General features: G+C 46.5%; 1 protein-coding gene and 3 non-coding genes across 4 annotated transcripts in view; 3 read left to right on the top strand and 1 right to left on the bottom strand.

Annotated features, from left to right (window-relative positions):
- Positions 1-14,633, bottom strand: part of LOC140419070 (uncharacterized) — a 555,344-nt gene that overhangs the window by 199,672 nt on the left and 341,039 nt on the right. The window lies entirely within an intron of this gene.
- On the top strand, positions 5,659-5,731 carry trnav-aac (transfer RNA valine (anticodon AAC)). The gene has a single exon. It is a non-coding gene; the product is annotated as a tRNA-Val (tRNA).
- trnav-uac (transfer RNA valine (anticodon UAC)) lies at positions 8,596-8,668 on the top strand. Its single transcript has one exon. It is a non-coding gene; the product is annotated as a tRNA-Val (tRNA).
- On the top strand, positions 8,751-8,823 carry trnar-acg (transfer RNA arginine (anticodon ACG)). Its single transcript has one exon. It is a non-coding gene; the product is annotated as a tRNA-Arg (tRNA).

Raw genomic sequence — 14,633 nt, 5'->3', positions numbered from 1 at the left:
AGTGTCCGGGCCTCTGGTCGGTTTGGGAATGTGGGCGTTTGGAAGTTCAGCCCACGGTCAAACAGGAATTGAATATTGTAAATGGTCTGTAACTTCAGTGGATGGCCAGCCACGGGAATGGGCCCAGTGGAGAGCGGAGTTTGTTGCAGGGACTGATTGCGATATTCTGTGAATTGACAAACGTTTAATCCAGCATTGGATTAGCATCAAGTAGTAATGCCTTTGGATTAATTGAAATCTGGAGGTGCGAAATGGGCAGGTTAGGAGGGATTCAGCAGCGGAATGGACCAGGGAGTAGCTGTTTTTTGGAATCTGCTCAGTGACGCTTGTCTTTTCTCTATTACAGCCAACTTGGTGGCGATCATCATCGTATCCCGAGGACGGTGCGGACTGTCTCGGTGCATCACCTACTACCTGGTAGCGATAGCAGTGACTAACTTCCTTGTCATGGTCACCTCTGTTATCTTGAACCGGATTGGTGGCATTTACTTCAGATACTGTGTCCTATCGATCACCCCCGGATGCGCTGTCAGCACCGTGCTCGTGTATGCGACCCGTAATGGTTCAGTCTGGCTGACCATGGCCTTCACCTTTGACCGTTTTGTCTCCATCTGCTATCAGAAACTGAAGACCAGATACTGCACCGAGAAAACCGCACTGCTGGTCATAGGAATGGCCATTACCCTGAGCTACGTCAAGAACGTCCCCTTTTACTTCACCTACCAGCCCCTGTACATATTGGACGGGGTGCCCTGGTTCTGTGATATTAAATCCAGCTATTACACTATCCCATCGTGGCAAGCCTATGACTGGCTCGACCACATATTAACCCCCTTTCTCCCGTTCTTCTTCATTCTGCTGCTCAACGCCCTGACTGTAAGTCACATTGTAGAGGCCAGCAGAGCCCGCAGAAGGCTGAAGGGCTCCGAGAGTGACGAAGATCCAGAGATAGCCAATCGCAAGAAGTCGATTGTCCTGCTCTTCGCCATCTCGCTCAGCTTCCTCCTCCTCTGGGTCACATATGTTGGACATTTCCTATACGTTCGGGTTACAGCTGAGGCGTACTTCACCGGTCTGGATTTCAACGACCCACACTTCATCTTTCAAGAAACGACCAACATGCTTCAGTTACTCAGTTCCTGCAACAACACCTTCATCTATGCAGTAGCCCAGACCAAGTTCCGAAATGAGCTGAAGAAGTTGCTCACTTTTCCCTTCGCCATTATCACGAGTTGCTTTAGGTTAAACAGTGCTTCATGATCAAGTTAAGGACTATTAATATATCCAGATTTAGGCAGAATCTGCAATCATGCTTGTTTACAAAGATGTTGCAGCCACAATATGTCATGGTCCTGAACAAAATAAACCATTTACAAGACAAAGTGTATACTCCAGCATTCGGAATTAACATGAGGTACAGATGAAATAGCAGGCAAAGAGTGGTCGAACAAACCACTTTTATTTACTGCACGCTCAATGGCAGATGTAACAATTTTTAAAAAATGTTTTTATTGCAGTTTTTTATTTCATACATTGTACAATAGACAAGGGTATGCGAAGCGATTACAATATTCAAGAACTTTACACCCACCCCACCCACTCATTGACCACCTCTGCCCCCCGTTTTTGTTGTTTAAAGATACTTTATTCGATCAGATATCATACAATAGGCGATTGTCATCTATTTACATATATGCAGCTCTTTCCCCTTCGCCTGCTCTTCTCCCACTTTGTAGATTAGCCGTGATCCCCTACAATCACCCCCCCCCCCTCCGCCCCCCACCCCTCGTCTCGTTTTCGGTGTTTCTTTAGGAGTTCTGGTCTTTGTGGCCTTGCTCTCGGCCCCCATTATCCGTTCTGGCGTTGCTCCAGCCTCCCGTCCTCTCTCCCGAGCCTCCCTCCAAATCTCGTCCCCTCCCTATCTGTTCTCTGCTGTCTCGTTCGTTCCGTCCCGTCACCACCCCCCCCCCCCCCCACCCACCCTCACACACAGACCAATCCCAAAGCCTTTTATTCGTATATAAGGAGCAAGGGAGTAACTAGAGAAAGGATTGGTCCACTCAAAGACAAAAGGGGGAATTTATGCGTAGTCAGAGGAAATGGGTGAGAGTCTTAATGAGTACTTTGCATCGGTGTTCACCAAGGAGAGGGACATGACGGATGTTGAGGTTAGGGATGGATGTTAAAATGCTCTAGGTCAAGTCGGCATATGGAAGGGGGAAGTTTTGGGTATTCTAAAAGGCATTAAGGTGGTCAAGTCCCCAGGTCCGGATGGGATCTATCCCAGGTTACTGAGGGAAGCGAGGGACGAAATAACTGGGGCCTTAACAGTTATCTTTGCAGAATCCTTGAGCACGAGTGAGGTCCCGGAGGACTGGAGAATTGCTAATGTTGTCCCTTTGTTTAAGAAGGGTAGCAGGGATAATCCAGGGAATTATAGACCTGTGAGCTTGACGTCAGTGGTAGGCAAACTGTTGGAGAAGATACTGAGGGATAGGATCTATTCACATTTGGAAGAAAATAGACTTATCAGTGATAGGCAGCATGGTTTTGTGCAGGGAAGGCCATGTCTTACAAACTTAATAAAATTATTTGAGGAAGTGACCAAGTTAATTGATGAGGGAAGGGTTGTAGATGTCATATACATGGACTTCAGTAAGGCGTTTGATAAAGTTTCCCATGGCAGGTTAATGGAAAAAGCGAAGTCGAATGGGGTTCAGGGTGTACTAGCTAGATGGATAAAGAACTGGCTGGGCAACAGGAGGCAGAGAGTAGTGGTGGAAGGGAGTGTCTCAAAATGGAGAAAGGTGACTAGTGGTGCTCCACAGGAATCCGTGCTCGGACCACTGTTGTTTGTGATATACATAAATGATCTGGACGAAGGTATAGGTGGTCTGATTAGCAAGTTTGCAGATGATACTAAGATTGGTGGAGTTGCAGATAGCGAGGGGGACTGTCAGAGAATACAGCAAAATATAGATCGATTGGAGAGTTGGGCAGAGAAATGGAAGATGGAGTTCAATCCAGACAAATGCGAAGTGATGCATTTTGGAAGATTCAATTCAAGACCGGTCAACGGAAGAGTCCTGGGGAAAATTGATCTTGGAGTTCAGGTCCATTGTACCCTGAAGGTGGCAACGCAGGTCGATAGAGTGGTCAAGGAGGCAGACAGCATGCTTGCCTTCATCGGACGGGGTATTGAGTACAAGAGTAGGCAGGTCATGTTACAGTTGTTTAGGACTTTGGTTAGACCACATTTGGAATACTGCGTGCAGTTCTGGTCGACACATTACCAGAAGGATGTAGATGCTTTAGAGAGGGTACAGAGGAGGTTCTCCAGGATGTTGCCTGGTATGGAGGGTGCTAGCTATGAAGAAACGTTGGGTAGATTAGGATTGTTTTCGTTGGAAAGACTGAGGTTGAGGGGGGACCTGATTGAGGTCTACATAATTATGAGGGGTATGGACAGGATGGATAGCAACAAGCTTTTTCCAAGAGTGGGGGTGTCAATTACAAGGGGTCACGATTTCTAGGTGAGAGGGGAAATGTTTAAGGGAGATGTGCCTGGAAAAGTTTTAATGCAGAGGGTGGTGGGTGCCTGGAGGTGGTAGATGCGGGCACGATAGCATCATTTACGATGCACCTGGACAGATATATGAATGGGCGGAGAACAGAGGGAAGTCGATCCTTGGAAAATAGGCGAAAGGTTTAGATAATGAATGAAATGAAAATCGCTTATTGTCATAAGACGGCATCAAATGAAGTTACTGTGAAAAGCCCCAAGTCGCCACATTCCGGCGCCTGTTCGGGGAGGCTGGTACGGGAATAGAACCATGCTGCTGGCTGTCTTGCGTCTGCTTTCAAAGCCAGTGGTTTAGCACTGTGCTAAACACACTGCAGAATGAGAAGCCGAAGGGCCTGTTCCTGTGCTGTAATTTTCTGTGTTCTTTGTTCATACACAAACTTACCCTCCCCTCGCTCTTTTGGCTGTTGGCTTCGTAACGGTGTTGGAACGCGTGGTGAATTCTCTCCTCGCGTTTTGCAAGCCCTCCTCCGACCCTCAAATGGCAAATTTTATTTACTCCAGGTGGAGAAATTGCGACACGTCTGCCAGCCAGTCTGCTGTTGTGAGTCATGCTGCTGATCGTCAGCTGAACAGGATTCCTCGGTGGGCGATTAGGGAAGCAAAGGCAAGGGGGTCGACCCCTTTCCCCATGAATAGCTTTGGCTGGTTCGATACCCCGAATACTGCCATTCCGCGGGCACGGGTCCACCCTCACAACCTTGGACATTGCCTCAATGAAGGCTGCCCAAAATCCGTCAAGTATGGGGCATATCCAGAACATGCAGGTGTGGTTGGCTGCGCCTCCCTGACACCGTTACCATTTGTCCTCCACCTCCTTATTGTGCTTCTTGTCAGATGCACTCTGTGCAATACTGTCAGTTGCACTTGGCCTTCCGTACTCGAAGGTGGTTTTGGGCCTGTTGAGGGATTCGGTCCACACAACGACAAGCTTTTCGAAAATGTCCCGTTTTCTCGGGAACGTATTGATTCCCTGCAGCGTGAGCTCAGCTTCTCAAAGCAAACCCAATGTGAATGAATCCCGCCGTCTGCGCCGCAAACAAATGAAGAAAACATGTCGCTTGACCAACAAAAAACCTCACCAATGGGTTTGTCCGGAATTTGAACCCGGGACCTCTCGCAAGTTTTGACACCAAGACACCCAAAGCGGGAATCATACTCCTAGACCAACTAAGCCCTCGCAAGCAACAGAAGCAGACTGTCATTGCCATCGAAAGTCCATCTAACATCTGAGGAGAAAGCGGAAAATACTGGAACAACTCAGGGAGTCAGGCGGCATTTGTCGACAGGACAACAAAGCTCTTCTTTCACCATCAACTTTCATTAAAACCGGGACAGGTTAGAAATGTCGGACGTTGTAACCAAGTGAAATCCCGGAGGGAGCAAACAGAACAACAGGAAAGGGCTCTGACCGGGTGCAAGTCAGGAGAGATTAAATGAGAAAAGGCTTTGGGCCCGAGGCCACAGGCTGAGGTTAGCATCGAATCAGAGAATAATTACACCGCAGAATGAGGCCATTCGGGTTGCTGTGTCCGTGCCAGCTCTCTGTTAGCGCAATGGAACAAACAAAGAAACAAAAGATGTGTGTGCATCTTTTCGAGCATCAATTCTATCCAAACGCACTCCAGCTCAGACACTCTCTCCCTCGAGCATCATCTGTGGGGAGAGAAACGACATAAACATCCCGAGACCTGAGGAATCTTTTTCAGAGTGGGCCAATGCAAACCAACCCCGCCGTCAGCATCGCAAACAATTCATAATGTCAGACCTGGAGTAAAGGGCTTGTCCTAGATTTAAACCCACGACCGCTCGCATGGGCATTGATTGAAAATCCTAAACGAGAACCATACCTCGAGACCAAAGAGCACAAATTTAAAACCGAGCTTAAGCAAAATATAACTTATGTCAAGGTCGATATAATTTCTACATCTCATGGTTTTATATGTTGAAACATCTGTTTTTAAAAAAAAACAGCTGTCGTGTTGTAATAAGTGACCTGACCCCTCAGCCTCACCATGCGAATCTGCAGCAACACAGTGAGGTTGCACATTGTACACGTCAGTTGATCGCCAGCTGTTTCTGTAGTGTAGTGGTTATCACATTCGCCTAACACGCGAAAACTCCCCGGTTCGAAACCAGGCAGAAACATCTCGTACTTCTAGTTTCGTCTGTTGCTGAATATTACCTCAATCTCGTAACTGGTCTTCATCAACGAGGAACAACCAAATGCATTCATCCTTACGAGCCAGTGGCACAATGGTTTACGCGTCTGACTACGAGTTAGCCGATTCCAGGTTCGACTCCTGGATGTCTCGGATTTCTGAATTTTGGTGTGCGCTGAAACTCAGTGTGTGGGACAGCTGATTCTTGATGCAGAGCAAAGTGAGCAGAACATCTTCAATTCTCGTATCGGTTGTGGTTATTTAGGAAAGCCCTGCCTTCTCAATTTAACTTCCACTTCAAGCAAAACATAACTTATCATTAGGTCTGTAAAGTTTGATTCCTGATTGTTTTATAAGTTGAGACATCGGTTTTAAAGAAACGGCTGTCTTCATGTAATAAGTGACATGACCTCTCAGCCGAACCATGACAAGAGGCGGCAACACAGTGAGGTTGAACATTGCACAAGTCCATTGATTACTGCACCGCCAACGGTTTCTGTAATGTCGTGGTTAGCACATTCCCCTAACATGCGAAAGGTCCCGGGTCCATACCGGGTAGGAACATTAAGTGCTTCTCATGTTGTGGGAGGAATGTTTGCACAAAGTACTTTTGTTCCCCGTTCTCGTATGTTCGAGGATTATGAGATTTAGTCTGTCATGAGCCACTAATATAAATTCCACATGAAGTCACAAGTACTGAATTTTCGACAGGCAATGAGAAGAAAAGGATCTTCCTATTTTGGATATTCGGAGCTAGTACACCCACAACAGAATTTCATGCATTTACAAATGCAGATGAACATACTTATTCACCATCTCAAACATGTCTAAATGAACGACAAATGCAACTTACTGCGGATGCTTCATTCTGAAACAAAAACAGAAAATACTGGACAATCTCAGCAGGTCTGACAGCCTCCGTGGAGCGAGGTGGCAGTTGTCGTTCCGGGTCTGGGTGACTCTTTGTCAAAGCTGGAGAACTGGAAATGGGGTCAGATTCAGACTATTGTGGATGGGCGGGGGTGGGGTCCCGTATTGGGCCTCGATAGAGTGGTCAGCAATAGGTGGAAAATGACGTCAATGTCTCGGACAGAATGAAAAATGGAATGTCAATGACGCTAATCAAGGCTAACAAAGGTGCTGACAGTGGCGCCTCAAGAGATCAGAATGTGTTAATAGCAGAACAAAGTAAGCAGTGTGTCAGAGATCAATTCGCGACAGGGATCAGATTGCTCATCTAGGATGGTATGGGCTGGGGGAGGGGGGCAATGCTGAGGGTAAAACATATCAATGGAAGGAATGAAAATAAGTTGATGGAAACAGATGGTGGAGGGGGAAGAGAGATTACACAGTCTGATGTTGTTGAACTGAATAAAATGAAACAGACAGAGAGCTGCCTGAATCCACTGGAATTAGTCAATAGAGGTAAGTGAATGTCTAATCACAGACAAGCTTTTAGAAAATGTCTCGATTGTCTCGGGAACGTGTTGGTTCCCTGCTGTGTGAGCTGAGCTTCTCAAAGGAAACCCAATGTTAATGAATCCCGCCGAATGCACCGCAAAGAAATGAAGAAAACATGTCGCTTGACCAACAGAAAACCTTATCAAAGGGCTCGTCCGGGATTTAAACCCGTGACCTCGCGCAACTTTCGAAACCGAGACACCCAAAGCGAGAATCATACCCCTAGATCAACGAGCCCTGGAAAAGTAACAGAAGCACGCTGTTATTGCCATCGAAAGTCGATCTAACATCTGCGGAAAATACTGGAACAACTCAGCGAGTCAGGCGGGATTTGTCGACAGGAGAACAAAGCTCGTCTTTCACCGTCACCTTTCATTAAAACCGGGACCGGTTAGAAATGTCGGACGTTTTAACCAAGTGAATCCCGGAGGGAGCAAACAGAACAACAGGAAAGGGCTCTGACAGGGTGCAAGTCAGGAGAGATTAAATGAGAAAAGCCCGAGGGTTCCCTGGCCACAGAGTGAGGTTAGCATCGAATGAGAGAATAATTACACCACAGTATGAGGCCATTCCAGCCGCTGTGTCTGTGCCAGCTCTCAACAACTACCGCCCGGATACAAAGAACAAGTGGAAACAAGATTCAAACCCAAATCTGCGATGGAAGTACACACAGAATGGGGGCAGCATTTACAGTGTGAGACTGTTGCACACACTCTGAGTGTGAAAGCTGTATTGAGCCCAGTGGAAAGATGCGCAGCTGTTCCTCGAGTGTTTGTTGAGCTTCTTTGGAACATTTCAGGAGGCCGAGGTCCGGGAGGTCAGCGTTAAGATGCAGCTCTCCAGTCAGTTCAATTCTCCACTTTGGCTCTGTGGATTAGATGGGTCACGTCCTTGTGAAGTTAACGCAGATCTGGAGCATCAATTCTATCCAAACGCACTCCAGCTCAGACACTGTCTCCCTCGAGCATCATCTGTGGGGAGAGAAACGACGTAAACATCCCGAGTCCCGAGAAACCTTTTTCAGAGTGGGCCAATGCAAACCAACGCCGCCGTCAGCGTCGCAAACAATTCATAATGCCTGACCTGGAGTAAAGGGCTTGTCCTGGATTTAAACCCACGACCGCTCGCATTGATTAAAAATCCGTAAACGAGAACCATAGCTCGAGACCACAGGGCGCAAATTTAAGACCGAGCTAAGCAAAATAGAACTTATGTTCAGTTCGATATAATTTCTACATCTAATGGTTTTATATGTTGAAACATCTGTTTTTTTTAATAAACAGCTGTCGTCTTGTAACAAGTGGCCTGGCCTGGACTCTCAGCCTCGCCATGCGAATCGGCAGCAACACAGTGAGGTTGAACATTGTACACGTCCATTAATTGCCAGCTGTTTCTGTGGTGTAGCGGTTATCACATTCGCCTTACACGCGAAAAGTCCCCGGTTCGAAACCGGGCAGAAACATCTCATACTTCCGGTTTAGTCTGCAGACTATCTCGTAACTGGTCTTCGTCAACGAGGAACAGCCAAATGCATGCACTCGAATGGGCCAGTGGCGCAATGGATAACGCGCCTGACTACGAATCAGGAGATTCCTGGTTCGACTCCTGGCTGGCTCGGACTTCTGAATTTTGGCCTGCGCTTTAACTCAGTGGGTGGGACAGCTGATTCTTGATGCAGAGCAAAGTGAGCAGGACATCTTCCATTCTCGTATCGGTTGTGGTTATTTACGAAAGCCCTGCCTTCTCAATTTAACTTCCACTTCAAGCAAAACATAACTTATCTTCAGGTCTGTAAAGTTCCATTCCTGATTGTTTATAAGTTGAGGCATCGGTTTTAGAGAAACGGCTGTCTTCTTGTAATAAGTGACATGGCATCTCAGCCGAACCATGAGAAGAGGCGGCAACACAGTGAGGTTGAACATTGCACAAGTCCATTGATTACTGCACCGCCAGCGGTTTCGGTAGTGCAGTGGTTAGCACATTCCCCTAACATGCGAAAGGTCCCCGGGTCCATACCGGGTAGAAACATCAAGTGCTTCTCATGTTGTGTGAGGAATGTTTGCACAAAGTACTTTTGTTCCCCGATCTCGTATGTTCGAGGATTATGAGGTTTAGTCTCTCATGAGCCACTCAAATAAATTCCACATTAAGTCACAAGTACTGAATTTTCGACAGACAATGAGAAGAAAAGGATCTTCCTATTTTGGATATTCGGAGCTAGTACACCCACAACATAATTTCATGCATTTACAAATGCAGATGAACATACTTATTCACCATCTCAAACATGTCTAAATGAACGACAAATGCAACTTACTGCGGATGCTTCATTCTGAAACAAAAACAGAAAATACTGGACAATCTCAGCAAGTCTGACAGCCTCTGTGGAGCGAGATGGCAGCTGTCGTTCCGCGTCTGGGTGACTCTTTGTCAAAGCTGGAGAACTGGAAATGGGGTCAGATTCAGCCTATTGTGGATGGGCGGGGGGGGGGGGTGCCCTATTGGGCCTCAATAGAGTGGTCAGCAATCGGTGGAAAATGACGAAAATGTCTCGGACAGAAAGAAAAAGGCAATGTAAATGAGGCTAATCAAGGCTAAGAAAGGTGCTGATGGCGCATTAAGAAGTCACAATGTGTTAATGGGAGAACAAAGTAAGCACTGTGTCAGAGAACAATTGGCAACAGGGATCAGATTGCTCAAGCAGGATTTTATGGGCGGGGGGAGGGGAGCAATGGAAGGAATGAAAATAAGTTGATGGAAACAGATGGTGGAGGGGGAAGAGAGATTACACAGTCTGATGTTGTTGAACTGAATAAAATGAAACTGACAGAGAGCTGCCTGAATCCACTGGAATTAGTCAATAGAGATAAGTGAATGTCCACACATAGACAAGCTTTTCGAAAATGTCTCGATTTCCTCGGGAACGTACTGGCTCCCTGCAGTGTGAGCTCAGCTTCTCAATGCGAACCCCATGTGAATGAATCCCGCCGTCTGCGCCGCAAAGAAATGAAGAAAACATGTCGCGTGACCAACAGAAAACAGCATCAAAGGGCTCATCCGAGATTTGAAGGCGGGATTTCTCGCAAATTTCGACACCGAGACACCCGAAGCGAGAATCACACTCCTAGACCAACGAGACCCTCAAAAATAACCTAAGCAGACTGTCATTGGAATCGAAATTCGATCTAACATCTGCGGAGAAAGCGGAAAATACTTGAACAACTCAGGGAGCCAGGCGGCATTTGTCGACAGGACAACAAAGCTCGTCTTTCACCATCACCTTTCATTTAAACTGGGACAGGTTAGAAATGTAGGATGTATTAACCAAGTGAAATCCCGGAGGGAGGAAACAGAACAACAGGAAAGGGCTCTGATAATGCGCAAGTCAGGAGAGATTAAATGAGAAAAGGCCTTGTGTTCCTGGCCACAGGGTGAGGTTAGAATCGAATCAGAGAATGATTACACCACAGAATGAGGCCATTCCGGCTGCCGTGTCTGTGCCAGCTCTCTGTTGGAGCAATGGAAGAAACAAAGAATGAAAAGATGTGTTTGGAGGAGCTGTCGGGGCAGATTGATCAACAGCTGCGTGAATGCAGCAAGTGTGAGGATCTGTAGGGACAGCACAAATTCACATCAGCGGCGCTTCAGGGTTTTTTTTAACTGGTGGAGTCGACATAGCCCCTGGGATGTTGTTGCACTCACCTTGGGACCTGCCCCTCCGTCTCTCAGCAGGTGAAGTCTGCCCCTAACCTGGATGGCGCCTTATCATTGGGCAGAAATGGTCAACATCGATCAACATCGACCAAAAAATTTATATTTTTGTTGAAGGCTAAACTATACACCAAAACGTCACATGGTCCTGCACGATAATAATAATCGTGTTGCTTTGTGATGCTCTATTGAAATGGTTATTGCGCATTTCAGACTTTCTCACATTTTTAGATTCATTACAGGATGGGATGGCCGAGACTCAGTGGCGTTTGGTCCACCTGAGTTAATTTCATAGAATTTACAGTGCAGAACGAGGCCATTCGGCCCATCGAGTCTGCACCGGCTCTTGGAAAGAGCACCCTACCCAAGGTCAACACCGCCACCCTATCCCCATAACCCAGTAACCCCACCCAACACTAAGGGCAATTTTGGACACTAAGGGCAATTTATCATGGCCAATCCACCTAACCCGCACATCTTTGGACTGTGGGAGGAAACCGGAGCACCCGGAGGAAACCCCCGCACACACGGGGAGGACGTGCAGACTCCGCACAGACAGTGACCCAAGCTGGAATCGAACCTGGGACCCTGGAGCTGTGAAGCAATTGTGCTATCCACAAGGCTACCGTGCTGCCTTAAGTTTTGGAAATATTATCCATAATTGTCGGTATTATTAGCTCCACATCAGATAGTTTTCACTACCTCTGCTAGTACGTGGGTCTTCCATGTTTAAATTTACTGTAGAAATCGCCGCATGGAGATGAGCCTTATGATTTACCAAACTGTCTCTGTGCTGACTTGTACAAGAACAGAGACAGCAATATAACTGCAATAGATAGACCTGACTGCTTTCGTGAAATTATTCCCGCAAGCAATGACACTAAATAAAGCTTGGCTGTCCAGTAAATACTCGCTAATGTTTTTCTACGGCGTGTTATGTTATATACAACGCTGTGCCTCATTGCACAGTAATAGACCGCCCCGTCCTCCATACTGAGGGCGCTTATATTGAGGTAACCGTTCTGTTCAGACTTGTCAGCAGTACCAGATATCGTCTGAAACTGCATCTTTCTTCAGAGTTATTACATTGCGAATAATCCAGATTGATGGCTGTGCCGTTTGCTGCTGATACCATTGGGCGTAGCGAGTGTCCGGCTCTGAATATTGACAATGCAACTGCACCGAATCCCCTTCTGCCCCGGGTTTTGTCATCGGTGACTGAGTTACTGGATCTGCGTATTGTTAGCCTGCGATAGTGGCGGAATTAAATATCAAGAGTTTAAACATAAGATACCTAAATTTGTTTGCAAATGTGTGAGTTTGTGGAAGCTCTACTCTACCCATCAGATAGACATTTCTGATCATTAATTATTACAATCTATTATCAGCTAATCAGGCATGGTGAACATTATCCAGTACTTACCGCCCAACAGCGCCGCCAGTATTAGCCGAAACATGTCTGGCTGAATCTCTGTGAGTGAATGGGAATGGGATGAGGCAGAGATTGAGAGGAGAGAGGGAACCCGGGCTCTGTTCAGCTCATTGTTCCACCCACACACTGCAGGGAACCAGGCCCATTGCGACATCACCCAGGCTACCAAACCCATTATGACATCGCCTCGTCTCCCAAACCTATCGGCTTTGACAGTTCCGTCGCATGACGTCATCACGCCCCTGCTTGAACATGGCGCCCTCTGCTGCCGGATTTATCTCATTGCTGTTAGAATGCGGCCATTGAATGAATTCCGCGTGCACGGAAACACACAAGATACGAATGTTTCCCAGAAACGCAAATTGGAGCTTCTTACACTCAGCTTATAGTGCTGTTGATGTTTATGTCAGATGATTCTAAATGTGACGCGAAACCTGTTGAATTATTTGCTGACCGGCTCTGTCCAAAACCTGTGCAGGACAAAGTAGGAACAAAGGTTGGTATCATGACCGGCACAGGCTTGGAGGGCAGAAGGGCCCGTTTTTGTGCTGTATTGTTCTTTGTTCTTTATTGTTAAGGCGTCGGAGAAAGTGCGGGTTGTATATCAGAATAGGAGGCATGAGGCACATCTTTGCACAAGGCTAGAGATGCTTGCCTTCATTGTTTTTAACAAAGAAAGTAGAAGCGACACTCAAACGATGTTCTAAAATTATGTATTTTGGGTAGTATAGAACACAACTAATTGTTTCCAAAAGCAGCAGATATTTTATTTATTACGTTACGATATGGTACCGTCCGTAATTCCACGCATGAAATGGCGAAGGAAGAAGATTCAACGGCAACTTTCAAAAGAGAATTGTGAAGGGAAAGCAGCATGGGTAATGTGGGGTGGGAAAGTCGATTGGGACAGCGTTTTCAAATAGACACAGGAAAACTGAACCCTCATTCCGTTCCCTAAATCTCTATGGTTCAGGGCCGTTCATATCACTCCCACACTTTGTTCTCAGTCACTTGAGCAGCGAGCAGGTGCAGGGTGGTCACAGACTTCCGGGGTGGTCGCTATTTCCGCTCCAGCACTTGTGACGGCAGCTGGTAACCGCCGCACAGTTTGCTCAGTTTAGAGACTGCGGTGTCCACCGCACAACTTCCGTTTGCTGCTCTCGATCTGAACCGATTGTGCTGGTGGAGACATCACTGCGTCTGGCCTCTTCCTATCATTGGTTCTGTAAACAATGCAATGGTGCAGGAATCTGTATGTCTGCTCCAGCATATCTTTTCCTGCATTAAATAACCACCAAACAACAGAGCTGATGATCTAAAGTACAACCATAAATGTTGTGTCTGTTTATATCATATACACACATAAAGTAGATAGAACGAGGAAGGAACTAAGAAGTAAATATAATTTGAATGAGTCAAAGAGGAGAAAGCATTCAGGGTTCGATGCAGAAATTTGACACGTTGCTGATGACGTTAAAGAGGTAAAGGATCCCGGTTTTATCAACAGCGTTGCAGATATTCGAACAGATACAGACACACATAAATATGTACAGATCACTGATGGAAATGCTGTTCAAACACGTGGATCGGTTCTGTGACTCTTCTTTCGTTTGGTATTAACTTCACAGACAGTGTGGGAGGGATTGGGAAAGGTGAAGAGACAATAATCCTGAGCAGAGACTTCAGCAACTGGAGCAAGTGCACGAGAAACAGGGCCGGGAACATAATCTATCAATCAGCTTAAGGAAGAAATATCTGACCAGTAAATAGAAATTTTAAAATGATGAAATGTATGGAAACAATCATGATTAATCAGTGGATAACTCTTTATGCGAGACAGTACATATGTACTGAGCGAATGTCCTCTTTTTGGACTGTCAAACTCTATGATTCGAAGATAACGAACGGTTCTGTTCTGTTATAAAGACAACAGAGCACTGACTATATGAATCATGTTAACCTGCTGTTACACACAGGAAGCAGAGAGGGTTGGAATCAGTGACGATTCGCGTGGTCCATGAATTGAGAAACAACAAATCGCACAGTGGCACCGTGAGTAACGGCAGATAACGACATCCCATAATAGTCCAATCGGCGACAATATGGCCCATCAGTCTCACATTCAGGGGGAGAATGTAAAGCTCTCCCTCTCCTCACCCGCACAGCATTCAGTCCCGGACTCGGCAGCAAGTCCCAGTCTGGAAATCAGACCCGGATTCATCCGCCTTTTGTCCACCATCATCATCATGACCAGAAACCCCAGGAAAGAGCTGTTTCCAGCTGG

Source organism: Scyliorhinus torazame, chromosome 5 (assembly GCF_047496885.1).
Source record: "Scyliorhinus torazame isolate Kashiwa2021f chromosome 5, sScyTor2.1, whole genome shotgun sequence".
Classification (NCBI taxonomy): Eukaryota; Metazoa; Chordata; class Chondrichthyes; order Carcharhiniformes; family Scyliorhinidae; genus Scyliorhinus; species Scyliorhinus torazame.
The sequence above is the reverse complement of the archived record's forward strand: the minus strand, read 5'-3'. Positions and strand labels throughout refer to the sequence as shown.